Genomic DNA, 21,971 nt, shown 5'->3' on the forward strand with positions numbered 1-21,971 from the left:
ACGGCGCAAAACGCAAATTGGACACACCTCAATTTCGCAGTGAAAAATGACCCTTTTTTGGCGAAGTGTCTAGTTGTAGTTTTTGTACCCTAGCTCTGCCAGCACCTAGGGAAACCTAGCAAACCTATACATTTTTTAAAACGAGACACCCAGGGGAATCCAGGATTGGGTGACTTGACTGCTTCCAACCAGGCTATGTTACCCAGAATCCCTTGCAAACCTAAAGAATTGTCAAAAAAACTGATTTCTGTGGTGAAAAGTTATGGAATCTGTGTGGATATGCAAATTTCTACCCACCCCGCGTTCCCCAAAGTCTCCCGAGAAAAATGGTACCTCACTTGTGTGGGTCGGCCTAGTGCCCGCGACAGGAAGCGGCGCAAAACGCAACGTGGACACACTTCAATTTCACAGTGAAAAACGACCCTTTTTTGGCAAAGTGCCTATCTGTCGTTTTTGAACCATAGGTCTGCCGGCACCTAGGGAAACCTAGCAAACCTATACCTTTTTGAAAACTAGACACCCAGGGGAATCCAGGATGGGGTGACTTGACTGCCTCCCACCAGGTTCTGTTACCCAGAATCCCTTGCAAACCTAAAAAATTGTCAAAAGAAACACATTTCCCCACATTTCTGTGGTGAAACGTTCTGGAATCTGCGTGGATCCACAATTTTCCACCCACCCCGAGTTCCCCAAAGTCTTACAAGAAAAATGGTACCTCACTTGTGTGGGTCGGCCTAGTGCCCGTGAGAGGAAACGGCGCAAAACGCAACGTGGACACACCACAATTTCGTAGTGAAAAAGGACCCTTTTTTGGCAAAGTGCATAGCTGTCGTTTTTTAACCCTAGCTATGCCGGCACCTAGATAAACCTAGCAAACCTATACATTTTTGAAAACTAGACACCCAGGGGAATCAAGGATGGGGTGACTTGACTGCCTCCCACCAGGTTATGTTACCCAGAATCCCTTGCAAACCTAAAAAATTGTCAAAAGAAACACATTTTCCCCACATTTCTGTGGTGGAAAGTTCTGGAATCTGTGTGGATATGCAAATTTCTACCCACCCCGTGTTCCCCAAAGTCTCCCGAGAAAAATGGTACCTCACTTGTGTGGGTCGGCCTAGTGCCCACGACAGGAAGCGGCGCAAAACGCAACGTGGACACACTTCAATTTCACAGTGAAAAATGACCCTTTTTTGGCAAAGTGCCTAGCTGTAGTTTGTGAACCCTAGCTCTGTCGGCACCTTGGGAAACCTACCAAACCCACACATTTCTGAAAAGTAGACACCCGGGGGCTTCCAGGGAGGTATGGTTTGCGTGGATCCCCCAACATTTCCTTACCCAGAATCCCCTGCAAACCTCAATTTTGGCTGAAAAAAATCACTTTTTCAGACATTTTGGTGTGGAAAAGTGTGGCATCACCAGGCTCACACAAATTTCCTACCACCCAGCGTTACCCTAGGTCTCCCGATAAAAATGGTGCCTCACTTGTGTGGGAAGCCCAAGTACCCGCGACAGGCAAGGGCCCAAAACGTAGTGAAGCGACATTAAAATTGCCTATCTCAAAACCACTTGGTTTTTCAAGGGGGGGTCACCTGGGTTTTTGGCCCAGTGCTCTGCGGCCATCTAGGGAAACGTACCAAACCCACACATCTCTGAAAACTAGATACCTGGGGGCTTCCAACGAGGTATGGCTTGCGTGGATCCCCCAACATTTCCTTACCCAGAATCCCCTGCAAACCTCAATTTTAGCTGAACAAATCACTTTTTTCAGACATTTTTGTGTGGAAAAGTGTGGCATCACCAGGCTCCCACAAATGGCCTACCACCCAGCATTCCCCCAGGTCTCCCGATAAGAATGGTGCATCACTTGTGTGGGAGGCCCATGTCTCACTGCTATGTTTTAAAATGCACACACCTTTAGTGAACTACCTTCACTAATAGACTACACTTCATTAGTTATTCTTCACAATACTTGCCTGACTAGGGATGTGCAGATTGACTTAGTCTTCCTGTATATTCTAGACCGTATTGGTGACCTTGATAAAACCTCATCTGGTCAACAAGCAACAGTGGTGGTGCCATGAGGGTCCGCCATTTTTTAATAAGAACTATCCATATTTGTGGGACTAGTTTCTTCCTTTTTGTCCACAGAGCGTTGCCTCACGCCCTGAGTTGTTACCAGGAGTGGTGGGTAGTCCTCCCGATTTAATACGGGTAAGGTTTTTGAAATATTGTCTTCTCTCATTTTTTCTGAGACATGTAGCATTTTTCATTAATTGAAAATGTTCTTCTATATACAGACAAGAAACATGTATGCATACTTGAGTTCGTCTTTTCTCTTTTCCAACAAGTGTTCACCACGTTTCCCTGTAGTTCCTACTATAAGCATCACACAGGTATACTGTTGGTTGTATCATTCCAATTATCCTGTAATTCTTTTTGTTTTGTGATAGTTTTCACTCACTTAGTTCTGCAGTAGTAACAACTAGGTCCTGAAGAAAGCCATGATCAATTTGTGATCAAGATTGGCTGAAACATGTAAACCTTCTCAGCATTTTTCACCAGCGCGCTCGTACATTTATTCAGACCGCGCTCTTACTGCTTTTAACCCTTGACACCACGGGATATCTAATAAATTTGTTTTTCTTCTGGTAGTCAATTTTAACTCACTTATTTCATACACTGCATCACGCACTCTCACCACACTGTTTTGTGCTCCATCGACCTTAGGAGATCTAGCCCCCGGATAATACTAAAACATCCGCAAGCTCCTCCTTTACATTAGCAAGGAGTTGTAGCTCCTTGGCTGCACCAGGTTGCAGCCAAGAGGAGATCCCAAATGATGAAGCATGCTACCTGGGTGGGTGATGGGATTCCCTCCTCTTAAATAGGACTTCCCCAATGTATGTTATCCAGTTGGGATGCACTGGCTACTTGTCTGTATATATATTTTTTTTCTATGGACCCGCGGATTCTATGTTTTTGATGCACCTTATTATTACCAGTTTACCACCCAAATATAGAAATAAGCAACAGTAATGTGATGAGCCATCCTTTGCATAGGGTCTTCCACTGTGCGGCAACCACATGTTGCTGTGTTTTTAGAAACTTTGTAACTGCTTGTGCAAGAAACAATTTTTTTGTTAAAATCTGCACAGATTATGCAGCAGATGATGGGTTATGTGTGGCAAATGCTGCAAATCAATAATTATGCTAAAACCGCCGCAGCTGTGCAATCGCATATTTCCAGTGGCCTTGCTTATGATGCCGTACAAACCAGGGCAATGTGAATGCGTGCATTACAATGATTCTTTACATGTCCAGCAGTTTGTTTTCTGGCATTACACCTGTTCTTTACATACCTGGGCAGTGTCACAATAAAGATGCTTTATGTACTGGGGAAATGTAGTTTCTGGGGAAACAGTGGTGCTTTAGAAACCCCCACAATGTTGTTTCTGGTTTGGTAATGGTTTATACATACTGGGACGTTGTAGCCATAGAAATGTGTGGTTTCCATCCTGAGACAATGTGGACACTGAAATTGTGGCGATGCAGGGAGCTTAATGCCGGATCCTGTTTTCGGAGGCCGGAGCCTGTATAAATAGTAACTTGCACTATATGTGTGCTCCATAGATGGATGCGTGTGAGCCTGCGTAAGTGTGTGTGTTGGTCCATGTATTCATAAGTGGGTCTTTGTTCATATGTGTGTGCGTCTATATATGTGTGCCTGTAGGTGTGTGTGTGTGTGTTTTTGTGTCTCCACAGTGTTTATAAATACATTACGAATGACCATATTTCCTTATGTGTGCACAACACACGAATGACCATATGTCCTTATGTGTGCACAACAAAGTCAAACCTATTGGCTTTGACAGTGCTAGCTTTTTATGTACATGAGCCGTATAACAGTTTAGCACCAAACAATGAATGACCTTCCACACTGGTCCCTTCTCCTATGTGTGGCAGTCCCTGTGTCTCTCTCCACAGCCCATCAAATCCCCTGTTTTATGTACGATACGTAATGTTAGAGGACTTTTAGAAAGCGAATGGACACCACGGAGGGCTCCATAGAGCTCGAGTGGAAAAGGAGCAGCGACAGTTCCCAAAAGTTCTAGCTAAACGCAGATGAAAACAACCAAGTTTTCATATTCTTCATAAGTGGGGTGAGTGGTGCATCTTGGAACTCCAAAGAGAAGCCGTGAGCCCTGAATGATAAACTGCCAGACCTCTGTGTGGGCAGGCTATTGTTAGGCTTCCAAGAGCTATCGACTGCAGCCATCTTCTGACCTAGACTGGGGGTGTTATGGTGACTGCACTGTGGCCTGTACAAGATCCCTTAACCCTGAATAGGGAGACACACTTTTAGCAGAGAGGTGTGGCAGCATGACTGATTTCTGATGCGCCAGCCTCCATTAACGCTGCGGTGTTCGAATGATATGTATTTTTCTGTCACTTCCAAGTGATTTTTTCCATCCCTTTGAACTGGAAATGACAACCGTCAGACAGCACCCTCCAGAGGGAGCCTGATGGGGGTCAAAGGTGTATTTACGTATAAAAATGTAAAACAATGTTGGCATCCTCACTGATAACTCTTCATTTTGAACACAGACAGTAAATGTTTAGCATGTAAACGTTTCTGTTTGATCCTAATAGACATCTTCGACCAACAATCTCCACCAGATGCCACGAGAGTGCCACTGTCGGCCAGCCCTAACTAACTCTATCAGTCTCCCAGAGACCAGTGGGCACTGAATGACACCAAGAGGCACCTGGAGGCACACATGGACAACTCTGCATTACAAGACATTCAGTAGCCTTCAGACACCCAATGAATACCATTCGATACACAAAGATGTACAGACACCATAAGTCCTACAGACATCATCAGTATCGGTATAGGACTTGTTATTTACAGTGCTTAGAAACACTGAAAACGAAGCCATTAAGCACTAAATAAAACAATCTATTATTCTTATATTACTGTGGTCACTCACTAGCAAGATACTTAGAGGCCAACAGACACTTTCAGACACTCAAGAAGAAGCCACTGTTATCAGAAAGCCATAGGCCAGTCAACACCCAATGGATACAAATAGGTAAAACCCTACAAGCACTATTAGACATCGAGAAACCCACAGTCACTACCAGATGACAGCTGTCATGATCAGACACCCAGAAGCCAGTGGGCAATAGCAAACATCAAGAAAGCAACACACCCCAGAAACCAAAGACCTACATAATCTCTCAGTCATTCAGAAATAAAGGAATATTACTAGACCCCGCAGACACAATCAGACACCTGTAAGGCAATGGGCAGAAGTATACACTGGATTACTAACAGATTATCACACACCCAGAGATCATCAGGCACCATGAATTGCACCTACATCGTTGGACACTGTCAGACGCTCATATAATACAAAACACCCAGGTCCCCAGAGACCAACAATTACTCACCACATGGCCAATTACATTCTTAGAGACACCAAGATACAAAAAGAGACCTATAGAGAACCAAGAACGACAGACATTCCCACCAAACGGCCAATGGATACCATTAGAAACGTAAGAACTAACATTATATTATCAGTGTTGACAGGCACTATCAGATACAGATGTTAACACTCATCCAGAGACCAGTGTGCTTTTCCATGTACAAGGAGGCTAATTAACACTAGCAAATAGTCAAAGATCATTGGACACTATTGATTACCATAAACAAACACAATAGACACCCGGAGACCAATGAAACTTTCAGGAAGCCATATTATGCTGCAAACTACAAGCATAACCAAAGATCGGAGGCAGATACACAGAGATCAGAAGTCGCTCCCAAAAGCTACGGAGCAATTGACATATTTAGACATTCAGAAGCTACTGCACAATATGAGAGAAATAATGCTCGGTGAACACTATGAGGTGCCTTCTAAGTCAATACATACTAACAGATACCCAGAGAACTAGAAACACTATGAGACACAACAGGCCTATAATGAATGCTAAATAGCTAATGACACCATAAGACACCCAGAAATGGGTAGACTACCAGACAACCAAGCATGTATCACGACTATCCGACACACACAGACCGACTTATCAATGGACACCCAAAGACCAATTATCATACACAACCAAAAGACACTATAAAGAAACCAGGAGTCAGCTGCTAGTGTCAGACTCTCACAGGTCAAACCCCTCAGTACATTAACAGACAACTACATACCAATAAAGGCATCCAAACACAAAAATATTGACATGCACTCTCTAACTTCCAGAGGCCAACAGACACTGTTAGACACAACGGTGCTCAAAGACCAATAGACATTATAAGACTTAACCAAAAGACACTATCAAATATCCAGAGGTATGCTACCAGTATCAGTCACTCAAAGGACATTACCAGACATCCAAGGCCCTTTGTACATTGCCAGACACCCACATACCACCATAAATGTTTAAATACAAAAAGATCAACACACTTTCTGACAACAGTCACTATTACACACAAAAATACCAATACACAGCTTCAGGCCTCACAGACCAACAGGCACAATCAAACTCTCAGAGTGCAGCAGGCCCTATCATACACACTCCTACCAACGCTGCCAGACACTCATAGGCCTAAAGCTGATTTATGACATTTAGAGACCAAAGGATACACCCAGACATGCAAATACCAATAGACACTATCAGACATCTGAAATATGCATACTTATCAGACTTCTGATGCACTGTGTTCATTTTCAGATGCACAGAAACAAACAGATACAATCAGACCTAAAGGCAATTGATCCTACCTGCTATCCACAAACATACAGATGCTGTTAGGCACCCCCCAGCCAAAGCATACTATCAATGACCCATAGACACTGCCAAACTCGTACATACAATACCAAGACACCAGTGGACGGTGCCTGGAAACTAAAGGACTACACATACTATTAGATGTCCATGAGTCGAGATATAGAAACAGTGACCTATGGACACTGCCAAACAACAAGACATAATAACAGACCCCCAGAGACCAGTAGACACTATCAGACACCCAGGAGCCAACAGACTGCCAGACACAAAGAGATCAATGGACGGTGTCTGGCACACAGAGACCTACAGAGCCATGAGACCTCCACGTGTGGAGTGGATGGGTACTTATCACAGATCTGCAGTCACTACGAACACACAAATGCTAGTGGTCAGTGGTAGTCACCCATGAGGTACAAAGAGTGTCACACTCCGAGAAACGGCCACAGACCAAAGGGCGCTATCAGACACCCAGAGACCGATGAACGATATCAGACTCACGTAGACTCGAAGACACAGACGAACAAACAACCCAAGGCTTGGGAACTGTTAGACCCGGCCCTCGTAACATAGCTAGACCTGACCCCTGCACCTCACACCAGCCCCCAAACCCACGGCCTAGCGATTCTTCTCACCAGAACTCACACGCACCCAACCCGGACTTCCCGTCCGTGGCCTTCCTCGTTTCGGCCACACCGGGCCCGCGTGCCCACTTCATGCAACAAGATGGCCGCCCAGCCCCAGCGCGACCCTGGCCTAGAGGCGCCACTCCGGCTGGAGAACATCGCGCCCCCCCTGGGATGAGAGAGGGAGGAGCAGTTTCTATCACACCTCTGCGCTTCCCTGGGAAGGTGGGTTTCGATCGACCTGCCGGCCTCCCCGAGGGCTGGCTCCACGCCTGCTGGGTGTCTGGGACTCCTCCCGACCCGGCCCTGGAAGGATCAAAGGACAATGGCAGGAAACCCCAACAAGCGACCCCCAGGTGACAAGACCCCTGCCTGCACAGACTCCGGACATCAAAGAGGAGTCGCCCTATAACAAGGGGTGCTCTGGGACTGTCCGGCAGATTCGCCTTGGAAACACCTGAGCCCTGCTGAGTGACTCGCGGCTCCCTGAAGATCGTAAGACCTCCGAACTTGTGCTTGAGCCCTGCTGAGTGACTCGCGGCTCCCTGAAGATCGTAAGACCTCCGAACTTGTGCTTGAGCCCTGCTGAGTGACTCGCGGCTCCCTGAAGATCGTAAGACCTCCGAACTTGTGCTTGAGCCCTGCTGAGTGACTCGCAGCTCCCACAGACTCTCGTGGTCCAGCCGGACCCCACGACGACAAGCGTATCCCCCAGCTCGAGGATTGTGAGCTGTGCGCCGGGTACGCTCCTGCATTTGATTCCTAACCCCAAAGACTGTCCCGCTACCTCCTAACCCCCCTCCAAGACCTTGTGAGCCCGCGCTCTACTTGTATATATTTTGCCTTGCTGATCATAAAGATCCTACCACTCGATCTGATAAAGATTTGCTCTTAAGAACTCCTCGTGTGGTGTCTCTCTGTCGTGTGGTGCCGAGTGTACGATCCTAGAAGCGAGGTTCCTCCCCTGAGGAGTCTCCCGCCAGTGCCCGGCTACGATACTTCGAGGGTGGGTCTCAGGGCAGTCAGGGCCCCCTCCAGGCCCCTTTGAGGTCGCCTTCTAACATTGGTGGCAAGCGACGGGATTCGGGCTCATCATCTAGAGATCGTACCGTGAACGGCTGACGCACTACCGACAAAGATGGCAGAAGGAAACGCCGTGGTTCTCACAGAAAACGACACCAGTGCCGTGTTCCAGGTGGAACAGCTGGAAGAGTACACTCACAAAGAAGTAAAACAATTCTGTAAGGAACTCAAAATCGCTACCACTGGTCTCAACACCAAAGAAGATATGCAAAAGGCACTGCAAGCTTGGGTGGATTCTGGGGCCTCCCGCCCAGAAGGAGCAGGGGAGCCCCACGACGAAGCTGGACCCTCCCAAGGAGAACGCAACAGCAACCAGGTGCGAGGCTTCGTACCAGACGGGGGCCTATCCCCGGAGGAACTCGCAGACAGAGAAAAAAGTCGCCATCACGAGCTTGAATTAGCCAAACTCAAAATTGAGGGCGAGTTGAAATTAGCTGAGAAAAAGCTAGCAGTAGAACAGTTGCGAGTACAAGGAGAACTAGAAGAGAAGAAACTCCAACGAGAACACGAGGGAAGGAGACTTCAACTGGAGCATGAACGCAGCTTGAAGGAAATAGAACTGAAAGCAAGAAGCGAAGAAGCGCGGCCCCCGGGGAACCGGGAGGCGGCTGCCCCGGCGGAGCAGAAGGTCCACATCCCCAAGGATGTGGTCAAAGAATATTACAAAAATGATGACATTCAGCCGTGGTTCCGGGCCTACGAGGTCGCCATGACCTCCCATCGGGTCCCGCAGAAGGATTGGGGGGCTGGGTTGTGGGGACGATTCCTGAGCGAAGGGAGAGACACCCTGCTCGACCTACCCACCTCCATGCAGACCTCTTATGACCACATGAAAGCGGCCCTCCTCACGAGGTACGGCCTCACCCCGGAGATGTACCGCCAGCGGTTCCAGGACTGCCAGAAGATCCCGGGTACCACCTGGGTGAAATATGTGAATTTCTTCAGCCGCGCCTTCGATGGGTGGATCAAGGGCAGCAAGGTAACCACCCTGGAAGAACTAACCGACCTTATGTTGTGGGAACACCTGGCTGCGAACTGCTTTGTGGAACTACGCCAGCATCTGCTCGACAGCAAGCTCACGGACCCAAGAAAGCTGGCTGTCGAGGCGGATTGCTGGACTAACACCCGGGTCTCCCGGGGCCCTGTAGGAGAATACCCCCGAGCCAGTCAGGGACCACCCCGCCAGAGAGGGGGGGAAACCAGGGAGGGCAGAGAGAGTCCCAGGCTAGTCCCCCGAAGTCCCAACCTTCACCTTTCCCGGCACCCCCACCAGTTGTAATCGGCCCCCCCCTGAGACGGGGGCACCGGGTAACCATCACTTGTTTTCGTTGCCAGAAGCCCGGGCATTACGCCAACGACCCTGAATGCCCCATGGCCCCACGCACCACCCAGGCAGCACCCCCCGCTAGACAGATAGCCAATGTAGCACTGGGGGAGGAGGTTGAGGAGGCCGAGGAGTGGGAACCCGCCGCTATGGCCCTAGTATCCTTAGGAGATAGAGAGATGGTCCCCGGGAGCCTCCTGCCCCCTAACACAAAGAAATATGGGCAGCTCGTAACGATCAATGGCCACCAAGTAGAAGCCCTCCGTGACACCGGGGCCAGCATCACCGGTGTCCTCAGCCATTTAGTCCACGAAGACCAGGTCCTCCCCAACGTATTTTGCCCTGTCATTTCAGCCGACAACACAGAAAGCCTATGTAAGGTAGCCCTGGTGCCCTTTGAGTGGGGAGGGGTGGTCGGTAAACTGAAGGTCGCGGTAAGAACCTCCCAGCCCGTCGACTGTCTCCTGGGGAACGACCTGGAAAGTTCCCCCTGGAGACAAGTCGAGCGCAAGACCCACCTAGGGATGATGGGCCTCCCTGAGTGGGTGTGCGCCACCACTTGATCCATGACGGCTCGACTGACCCCCCTGAGGGAAGTCGACGACGCCCCGACCCCTGAAAATAGGATGGTCCCGGCCGAGGGTCCCCACATTCCCCCACCAGAAGAGTCGATCGCCAGTGACGAACCCCCGCCTTCCGACTCCCCCCAAGTCACCGAGTTAGGCGATCTGCCCGAATTAGCCCAGTGGCACCACGAAGGGGGCCCCTCCCGAGAGGAGTTCTGCCGAGAGCAGGCTACCTGTCCTTCCCTGGTCGGGCCCCGGCAACAGGCAGAGGCCCAGGCCGCCGGCGACCAGACGGGGACGCACCGGGTGTATTGGGAGAATGACCTTATGTACAGCGAACAGAAGTCGGTGGAGCTAGGGTCCGGCCGGGTGCTGATGGTACCGCTACGCTTCCGAAACCTCCTCCTGGGTTTGGCCCACGACGTCCCCCTCGCAGGCCACTTGGGCCAGGACAAAACGTACAGTCGCCTCGTGACTCACTTCTACTGGCCCAGAATGAAAGCAGATGTAGAAGCCCACTGCAAGTCCTGCCCCACGTGCCAGGCCAGTGGGAAGAGCGGAGGAAAGCGCAAGGCTCCCCTCCAACCCTTCCCTGTCGTCAGTACCCCTTTTGAGCGGGTCGGGATCGACATTGTAGGACCTCTGGACCCCCCAACTTCCCAAGGGCACCGGGTCATCCTCGTCCTGGTGGACCATGCCACCCGTTACCCTGAGGCCATCCCCCTGCGCACCGTCACAGCCCCCGTGGTGGGCCGGGCGTTGATGGGGATCTTCTCCCGCATGGGTTTTCCCCGCGAGGTCGTGAGCGATCGCGGTACCAACTTTATCTCCCGATACATGAAGTCCTTATGGCAACAATACGGGGTGTCCTATAAGTTCACCACCCCGTACCACCCCCAAGGAAACGGCCTGGTAGAACGGTTTAACCGGACTCTGAAGGGGATAATCGCGGGCCTGGAAGAGCCCCTCCGGCGTAAGTGGGACATCCTGCTCCCCTGCCTCCTATTCGCATACCGAGAAGTTCCCCAGAAATCCTTGGGGTTCAGCCCCTTTGAGTTACTCTACGGGCACCCCGTCAGGGGGCCCCTCAGCCTGGTCAAGGAAGGCTGGGAGGCGGCGCCCCGAGGCCCCCCCCGAGATGTGTTCCGTTACGTCCTGACCCTCCGAAATCAGACTAGGAGGTTCCGAGAGATGGCCGAGGCCAACCGGGAGGCGAGTCAGGAGGAGATGAAGCGCTGGTACGACCAGAACGCCACTCTGGTCGAGTTTCAGCCGGGCCAGCAGGTATGGGTCATGGCCCCCGTGAAACCCTGCGCCCTCCAGGATAAATGGACCGGGCCCTTCAAAGTGGTTGAGCGGAAGAGCCAGGTCACGTACTTGGTGGACGTCCAGTCCCCCCGGGACTCCCTCCGGGTCCTCCACGTGAACCGCCTCAAGCCCCACTTTGTGCGGACAGAGCTGAGCCTCCTACTGGCCACTGATGACGGGTCCGAGGAGGAGTCAGATCCTCTCCCTGATCTCCTGTGCACCAAAGAGAAGGACGGCTCCATAGAGGGAGTGAACCTCTCCCCGTCTCTCACTCCCCAGCAACGTGAGGATTGCCGCCAGCTCCTAGGGCAGTTTTCGGACCTCTTCTCCCTGGTCCCTAAGGTCACCGACTGGTGTGTCCACGATGTGGATACCGGGGACAGCCCGCCAGTGAGACACCGGGCCTACCGGGTCCCTGATCGGGTCCGGTCCTGTATCCAAGCCGAAGTCTCGAAAATGTTGACCCTAGGCGTGATCGAACCCTCAGACAGCCCCTGGGCCAGCCCCGTGGTCCTGGTCCCAAAAGCAGCTGCCCCCGGGGTCACACTGGAACTCCGCTTCTGCGTGGACTACCGGGGACTCAATGAAGTCACCCGAGCCGATGCCCACCCCATTCCCCGAGCCGACGAGCTCATAGACCGGCTCGGGGCTGCTCGGTTCCTCAGCACCTTCGACCTCACCTGCGGCTACTGGCAAATTGCGCTCACAGAGGGAGCCAAGGAGCGGTCTGCCTTCTCCACCCCGGATGGGCACTATCGCATTCGCGTGATGCCCTTCGGGATGAAAAATGCCCCGGCCACCTTCCAGCGACTGGTAAATAGAGTCCTGGCCGGGCTGGAAAAATTCAGTGCGGCATGTCTCGACGATATCGCAGTTTTTAGCTCCGAATGGAGTGTGCACCTCCAGCACCTCCGGAGGGTGCTGACCGCCCTGCACCAGGCAGGCCTCACCGTGAAAGCCAGCAAGTGCCAGATTGGACAAGGTTCCGTAACCTACCTGGGGCACCAGGTCGGAAGCGGACAGGTCGCCCCCCTACAGCCCAAAATCGACGCCATCCTAGCCTGGGAACCCCCCACGACCCGAACGGAGGTCCGAGCCTTTCTGGGCCTCACGGGCTACTACCGGAGATTCATCCGGAATTACGGCAGCCTGGTCGGTCCCCTCACGGGACTCACGTCCAAAAAGCAGCCCAAGAAGGTACAGTGGTCCCCTGCCTGCCAAGAGGCGTTTGAGGCCCTGAAAGCAGCCATGTGTACTACCCCCGTCCTCCAGGCCCCCGACTACTCCAAAGAGTTTGTAGTACAAACTGATGCCTCCGAGCATGGCATCGGGGCAGTCCTCTCCCAGGTAAATGACCAAGGCCTCGACCAGCCCGTAGCCTTCCTCAGCCGAAGGCTATTGCCCAGGGAACAGAGATGGAGCACCATCGAGCGCGAGGCATTCGCCGTAGTCTGGGCTCTCAAGAAACTACGCCCTTACCTGTTCGGCACCCATTTCAAGGTCCAAACCGACCATCGCCCCTTGCGATGGCTCATGCAGATGCGAGGAGAAAACCCCAAGCTACTGCGGTGGTCAATCTCCCTCCAGGGGATGGATTTCACCGTGGAACACCGCCCTGGGACTGACCACGCCAACGCCGATGGCCTCTCCCGGTTCTTCCGCCTCAGCGAAGAGAACCCCCAAGAGGATGGGTAGTTCTCTCCGGCTTTCAGCTGGGGGGGACGTGTGTTAGACCCGGCCCTCGTAACATAGCTAGACCTGACCCCTGCACCTCACACCAGCCCCCAAACCCACGGCCTAGCCGATTCTTCCCACCAGAACTCACACGCACCCAACCCGGACTTCCCGTCCGTGGCCTTCCTCCTTTCGGCCACACCGGGCCCGCGTGCCCACTTCATGCAACAAGATGGCCGCCCAGCCCCAGCGCGACCCTGGCCTAGAGGCGCCACTCCGGCTGGAGAACATCGCGCCCCCCCGGGATGAGAGAGGGAGGAGCAGTTTCTATCACACCTCTGCGCTTCCCTGGGAAGGTGGGTTTCGATCGACCTGCCGGCCTCCCCGAGGGCTGGCTCCACGCCTGCTGGGTGTCTGGGACTCCTCCCGACCCGGCCCTGGAAGGATCAAAGGACAATGGCAGGAAACCCCAACAAGCGACCCCCAGGTGACAAGACCCCTGCCTGCACAGACTCCGGACATCAAAGAGGAGTCGCCCTATAACAAGGGGTGCTCTGGGACTGTCCGGCAGATTCGCCTTGGAAACACCTGAGCCCTGCTGAGTGACTCGCGGCTCCCTGAAGATCGTAAGACCTCCGAACTTGTGCTTGAGCCCTGCTGAGTGACTCGCGGCTCCCTGAAGATCGTAAGACCTCCGAACTTGTGCTTGAGCCCTGCTGAGTGACTCGCGGCTCCCTGAAGATCGTAAGACCTCCGAACTTGTGCTTGAGCCCTGCTGAGTGACTCGCGGCTCCCTGAAGATCGTAAGACCTCCGAACTTGTGCTTGAGCCCTGCTGAGTGACTCGCGGCTCCCTGAAGATCGTAAGACCTCCGAACTTGTGCTTGAGCCCTGCTGAGTGACTCGCAGCTCCCACAGACTCTCGTGGTCCCGCCGGACCCCACGACGACAAGCGTATCCCCCAGCTCGAGGATTGTGCGCTGTGCGCCGGGTACGCTCCTGCATTTGATTCCTAACCCCAAAGACTGTCCCGCTACCTCCTAACCCCCCTCCAAGACCTTGTGAGCCCGCGCTCTACTTGTATATATTTTGCCTTGCTGATCATAAAGATCCTACCACTCGATCTGATAAACATTTTCTCTTAAGAACTCCTCGTGTGGTGTCTCTCTGTCGTGTGGTGCCGAGTGTACGATCCTAGAAGCGAGGTTCCTCCCCTGAGGAGTCTCCCGCCAGTGCCCGGCTACGATACTTCGAGGGTGGGTCTCAGGGCATTCAGGGCCCCCTCCGGGCCCCTCTGAGGTCGCCTTCTAACAGGAACAAAGTCTACACACTGCATGTGCCGGCCCGAAGTAACCTCCGGAGAGATGTAGAGTGAAACTGTCAGGGCGAAACTCAATGAATGAAAAACAACCAAGGACAGCAGTAGAGAGTGGAAGGGAAAGACGGATAAAACGGTGGAGACAAACATTTAGAGAGTGGTATGCAAAGAAAGAGTGAGAGAGGCCTAATATAGACGAAAATAAACAAAAGGGAAGAGAACGAGCATAGAAAAGAATTGAAACAGTGAATAAAGTTTAATTTCAGTTTTACATAGTGACAGTTTGTTGCCACAAAGTGTTGCCTCCACGGCGCTGTAAATAGTAAGTGTAACTACTCTCCGTTACTGTGGATAATTCATCAACCTCATAAGTATAAAAATCTGGACCACCCCTGTCCGCTGCTGGAATCAGCGACCTGCAGTTAGCAATCAGATATCTGCAGTACGTGCCCTGGCCGGCTGAACTGTCCTATCAATCAGGGAAATGCAATTGAGAAAAAGTGAGGTACGGCAAAGAGAATGACGATAAAAAGACATAATGAGGACTGAATTTTAGAGAATGAACAAGGAAAAGAAGCGGAAAAAGAGAGCAAGACACTATTAGGCAGCAGAGTCCAAAATGAGACGAACGGAGTAAAAGAGAAAGTGCGAGAAGAAGATAGATGTCAAGAAAGAAAGAAACGAGGAAAAGAGTGAACGAGTGAAACAAGGAGCGCAACGGGAGAAACTAAGCGAGAGCAACACGGAGCAGAAACTTCAGAAACAAAACAGAGGAAAAAAATGAATAAGAGTTGTCGAGAAATAGCTCGATGAAGAAAGAGACAGCGCAGGCGTGAAAGACAGCAGAGGCGTTAAACTAAGTACGAGACATACAGGTAGACCGAGATTAGAAGAATCAAAGGAAGAGAGAACTCCGCAGTAGCAATACAACGGCACAGGCAGCAGGTTACCCTCACTCACCGCTCTCTGGAAATCTGTCTATCAAGGGTCAGCTCCGCGCCGCTCTCTCCGATGACAGTACCAAAGGGACTGGGAGACAAGCATTTGGAGGTTCACTCGCAACTCTGTGCTAAGCTGTTTTTCAGGAGGCAGCTGTACGCCCCTTTCTGCACTGACAGCTCCATCGACTAGAGCGGCAGCGTGAGAGGGAGAAAACGTAGCAGCTCTCTAGCAGGCTGTCTCTTTAGGGTCAGCTTCTCGTCCCACTCTTCGGTGACAGCTCCATCAAGCGGCGCTTGCTGTAGTCTCTGCCCTGGAGCCAGCCCAGTCCCACAGGAAGAACCCAGGCTGCAGTGAGCAAAAATATAGCCCGCAGTGACCTCTTCTGCATCTCATTATCCCTCACCCAATAGGCACTGACTACATTTGCATCACATCGCCCCTCCTCTAATAGGCTGTGAACTCATCTACATCTCGGTGGCACTCCTCCACGGGACAGAGAGCCCTGCACTGTCTCTTTGATACTGTTCCATAGGCACTGCCATCACCCACGATTAATTACCACGTATCTACATGTTATGTAATTTGCATGCATTGCCACTTTTGCCAATGGGCAGAAAGACCAGCACCGATTCTTTAATACTGCTCAGTGAAGGCACTGCCTTCAACCGTGTTTATCACTCCTCCATTGGGTGCTGGCCTCATCTGCATGTTATTATATCATCCAATAAGCACTGACCTCATCTATATATTATCAAAACGGCAGTGGGACCCACCGCTGTCTTTTTACCGCTCCTAAGTGCGCTGACCTCGTCTTCATGTTATTACCACGTAGAAGTGCACTTGTCTTCACTTACATAGTATTTCCACTCCTCCAAGGCTGAGGGCATACTTGTGATCTCGTTACCCCCTTCAGTGATCAGTAAATACAAACAATGGTTCTGTCGGGTTTACCAACTATTTCTTATGAGTATGTTTAGTGTCGGTATATTATTCTGTAGTCTTTAAACATTCATATCTCAGCTATCTAGACATATGGAACACATAGCAAGCAGTGACACAAATTGCTGTCTACTAACTTGTTTTATATAAATTAAATAATTCATATATATTTACAAATTTGTAAACAAGGCTGTCAATTACGAGGTGAGGTTGTAAGTGATAAGTGATCAAGTGACATTTGTGCTCAGTGCTAGTGTTTAGTGCGCAATATGTACACCACATTAGTACTATTGCAGTTGGTAAATAGTGGTAACTTGTGTGTTCGATTATTGTGTGTAAAGGTAGCTCCTTCAATGGTTAGTGGGCACGCTTTGCATTGTCCACATTTGTAATGTCCAGTTAATGGTGGCAGGCCTAGTTGGCTCCTCAGGTCAGGTTGCTTTGACGGCTCGAGGTAGGCTTTGACTACATTGTTCTTGATGTTCCTGCCTCTCTTGAAAGCAAACACTGGGTTTTCTGTGGTGTTAAGTTCGTTGGCGACTAGATTCCAGATGAGCTTACACTTGTTTGCTTGTCACTGAACCGCCCCGATCTAAATCTTCCTCCGGTTTTCTCTTAATTTACAGACTCGCTGCTCTGACGATCTTTTGGGTCGGTGAGTGTTTACTCATTTCCTGATTAATGAGAGGACCAACAGTGTTTAATGCCCTATCACTATTCACCCAGCCTTGATGTATTCATCACGCCGGCAATTTTAGCTCTGGTGTTTCTAAATCGTAGTCTTCATTAACACCTAGCTCTACATACACAAGCAGGCTCTGGGCACTATTAAGCAGGCACAATCTGAACTGTGCTCCCCGCTTTTCTACCAAGCGGGCATTATTAACTGATTATCCCATTTCTGATTCATCACGCGAGTAACTTTAACTCCGGTGGTTTTAACTCTTCAATAACACCCAGCCCCACATTCATGAGCGAGCGGGCTCTGGGCATTTCAAAGGGGTTATAATTGGAACTGTGCGCCCTCTTTTCATGCCTCACTCCAAACAAGCCTGACATTCACAAGCAGGGTCCGTACGTACGTGGGTATTATAAACTGATCATCCCGCATTGATAGATTTTAGACTCACTTTAAGCCAGCCTGATATTCACAAGCAGGGTCCTTGCGCATGCAAGTAGGTTTAATTGGAATTGTGCGCCCCATTTATCTTTTAGATTCACATCGCCTGGGCCAAATTATTCATGATCCAACCTCCAGGCACCACAAGATGAATGATTAACCAGGAATCACTCTGGTTCTTTGTGGGTGAGTACTGTCACCCTCTCTTCGCATTCGTATCCCTTTTAGACCCAGCAATGGAACACGCCTAATCTGCGCTTTCTTCATTTATAGGCTGTCACCCCCTACCCCCATTTTTGTCCTGATGAAGACCCGCCTTGACTACCTAATGGAGCATAGTTTGGGTTGAAACGTCGACGACCTCGCATGGTCCAGATTGACCAAGGCTCTGCGTGCAAAAGATTAATCAATATACAGCAGAGTCATTGTGTTTTTCCCTAATATTCTGGCCTATTCTTTCCCATGTACATATCTTAACCACGCTGTACATATTGCGCACTAAACACTAGCACTGAGCACAAATGTCACTTGATCACTTATCACTTACAACCTCACCTCGTATTGACAGCCTTGTTTACAAATTTGTAAATATATATGAATGATTTAATTGATATAAAACAAGATAGTAGACAGCAATTTGTGTCACTTGTGTTACTACTTGCTATGTGTTCCATATGTCTAGATAGCTGTGATACGAATGTTTAAAGACTACAGAATAATATACAGACACTAAACATACTCATAAGAAATAGTTGGTAAACCCGACAGAACCATTGTTTTTGTTTACTTATCCATACCCAGGTTCTGAGGGACACAGGGTTGCCCCATTATTGTTTAACTGTTTTTCCCCTTCAGTGATCAGCAATCTCACCTGCCACTCAGTGTCTCTCTTCCAATCAGTTAGCCACATCTCATCAGCTCTCCTCCAATGACCTCTGACCTAATCAGCATGGAGTATCCCTCTTCCATGAGCTCTGACCCGAACTACGTCTCATTATCTCAACCTAATTTGTTGGAGGGTTCAGACATTTTTGGGGGATCATTCTGCCACATATCATTCGGGAGTCAAACTTCATCGCATACCACTCCTCAGATGGCAGGGAGCCCACCTCATCTCAGTACCCTTCTTCTGGTGAGCGAGAGGGCACACGCCATGTCATTGGACCCACTGTAAGGAGTCCATCGAAATCTCATGACCACCCTTCAATGGATTCCATATGAGATTCATTTTGCTACTACTTGGTCAATGGGCAGAGAGCCAAGCGATATCTCATTGGCTAGCTGATCTGCATCTCATTATCATTATTCCATTGGGAAGGGTGCGAGACGGCCTCTACCAAACATGCCACCTACTAAACAAATAACGGTTACCTCTAACCATGCATGGTAGAAGTAGAAAACTCATCCGCGGAGTCTGTGGCAGCCCATAAGCCTTTTTCATAGGCAAACTGATCTCAGCTGGGCGCCACCAGACTTAAACAACTGAAAAGGACCTCTTTGTAGCATTGTCACCTTACCCTGCGCATTCAAAAAGTTCATGAAATATATATTTTCATGTGAAAACCGTCAAACTGTGGTAGACTGCCTTCACACCTCGCATCACAAGGCTTATCATCATAATATCTTGGCTTTGGGTCAGGGTCACCCAGGAATGTAAGCTTGTCTTTATGACCTCTTAATCAAGAAACCAAGTGGCATGTTTATCAAAAAATCACATAGTGCTCGCATTGTAAGCAGGATTGTTTTTGTGCAGGAAGGGACACCTTCCTGCACAAAAACAATCCTGGGAGGCATTTTCCTGTTTCTATGTTTGCTTCAGAATGAGGAGAAAGATATTTCTTCGATCGAAGATGGCCGATGGACAGGAGCTTCTGGAGTGAGCTCCGGGTTGGGGATCACCAAAAACGGTCGATATCCCTGTATAACCCCGCCACTCTTCACCCAGCTCATTACCCTGCCGCCCACTAATCACCCAAAACATCACCCTGGAACCCGCAGACCTCACTCAGCATATCTCGGACCATCGGACTGCGGAGGCCCGGACACTGGTGATAAGGGATGCCTGGTGAGAACATCGGGTGCCCGGATATCTGCTGAACGTCTGCCCTGAGCCACCGAGAGCCAATGATCTGCATGGGAACTAGTCCGGAGCAATGGGCAATGAAGATGAAGTTGATGGCCGCGCCCTGCTGACGATCGACTGAAGAGAGCCCCCACTAGCTTCGGAGTGTGTGATATCGCCTCCAGCGGGGAAAGCAGGTGCATGGCAGCCGACTCCACAGGACCCAAGAACCAGGTGAGTCACTGCCCGATAAATACCTTGCCCCGCGTTCGCGCACCCATTACGGGGGGCCCCATCTGAATCTAAAGAGAAGAGCCCTCCCCTCACCCATCCCGGGAGCACCAACACGCCGCCGAGCGCTTCACCACCACGGACCGCCTTGAAGCGTCCTGGGGCCTCTTGCAGGCGTTATGGAGGAAAAGTCCTCATTAACGTCTCGGATCAGCTGAGCTAACCCGTTCCTCCTGACTGCAGGGGGAAGGGGGGTCCTTGGTGTCCGGGGATCCAATCCTCCATTTTGGGTCCCCTTTTGCCTCGAGGACACTCAGCTCCACAAGGGAAGATCCCTCTATAATGGGCATAAAAAGAGGACTGAACATAGAAAGGAAAAGAGGACTGAACAAGTAAAGAGAAAATCGGCGGCCATCTTGGAACGGTGTTTATCAACAACAACAAAAAAAAGACAGAGAACAGACTTAAGCCACCAGCGAATTGCTGAAAGCAGGAAAGCAGGAAGCAGTGAAGGTGACTCCAAGGAAAGAAAGAAATACAGACAAAAGCGATAGGGTAAATAAAAGAAGAAAGCGAGAAAGAAGGAAGAAAGTGAGACGATGGAAATAAGCTTACAGCCATCAGGTTGTCATGCCTTCACCATCTCCTACCCCCCCAACCTATCAAAAAACGCAGCCAAGAAGTATAAACACAGAATACTGAAATCTCACCCGGAGACACTGATATCAGACCTTTATTTTTGCACCAACAAGGGCATAATATCGAATGACTTCATCTTCCACACCAAAAAACGTGCACAGTGGAGGAACACCCTCTACTCCTTGCTTCGAATCTCCAATACCAAAAAAAACCCTCATGCCCTCAAACTGGTGGTTATAGCTTCGGACTTCTGCAAGGTGAATGCCACTATATCCATATACAATAATGGTAATATCCTCATACAAGCTTCTGATAGCAATCTAGCTCTCATAGACGAGATCTTTCCTACTCTTAAAAGAGCAGCGAACAGCAAGAAAAATTCTCTCCCCGACACGACTCCTCCAGTTTCTCCGGAAGACACGCAAAATCTGCGACTTAATCCATTAACGACTCCTAGGGACCCTATATCTCGCCAAACCCCCAACGACCCCTACATGTCCCTCACAACTGACTCAACCACACCAGGGCCCACGGGTCCAGCACGGACAGTCATAAGCATAGATAACGAGCACCACACCCCCAATTATCCCTACATGTCCCTCACAACTGACTCAACCACAACAGGGCCCCGGGGTCCAGCTAGGACAGTCACAAGCATAGATAACGGGCACCACTCCCCCAATGATACCTATACGTCCCTCACAACTGACTCGAACACACCAGGGCCCACGGGTCCAACTCGGACAGTCTTTAGCTTTGATAACGACCACCTCAATGCAGTCACACACCTGATTCACCAGCTGACCAATGGAGAATGCAACAACCGAAACTACACCCCTGACATTCCAATCGCCCAACTAGCAGATGAGCTATCTGACAAATCTCCTTTTGATCCAACACTTACATTGATCCCCGGTCAACCCCTAACACCTTCGATGCCTTACCCGCTCATGCAAACTCTACACACAGCGACCATACCCCCTTCACATGCAGCACCCCCTCTCATGTTAGCACCTCTTGAGACCATCCCTGACATCTACTCTGAACCACCTACTACCCTCCTTACTCAACTAACCCCGTCAAAAACTAATAATGATATCCCCACTCAATTTGATATCCAGATCTCAACGCAACCAGGCCATAATGGAGGAACTACCACTATAAGGGAACACACGGCCACACACTTAACTAAGTGTCCTAACCATGACTGGACCGCTCGATTCAACGAGTTAACCATAGGTCTAGCCCATCTCAAGGATGAAATGCAAAATCTGTCATCAATCACCAATGAACTCCTAAACTCTAATAAAGTCACTAGCGCCACCGTGAACCGAATTAT

General features: G+C 50.2%; 1 protein-coding gene across 1 annotated transcript in view; it reads right to left on the reverse strand.

Annotated features, from left to right (window-relative positions):
* Nucleotides 1-16,021, reverse strand: part of LOC146871203 (transcription factor Maf-like) — a 95,646-nt gene extending 79,625 nt beyond the window's left edge. The window contains exon 1 of the mRNA XM_085650548.1: nt 15,660-16,021. The gene's annotated coding sequence lies outside the window, so the exon portion shown is untranslated. The remainder of the gene's footprint in view (nt 1-15,659) is intronic.
* Between the last annotated feature and the right edge of the window lie 5,950 nt (nt 16,022-21,971).

Source organism: Triturus cristatus, chromosome 1_1 (assembly GCF_964204655.1).
Source record: "Triturus cristatus chromosome 1_1, aTriCri1.1, whole genome shotgun sequence".
Taxonomy (NCBI): domain Eukaryota; kingdom Metazoa; phylum Chordata; class Amphibia; order Caudata; family Salamandridae; genus Triturus; species Triturus cristatus.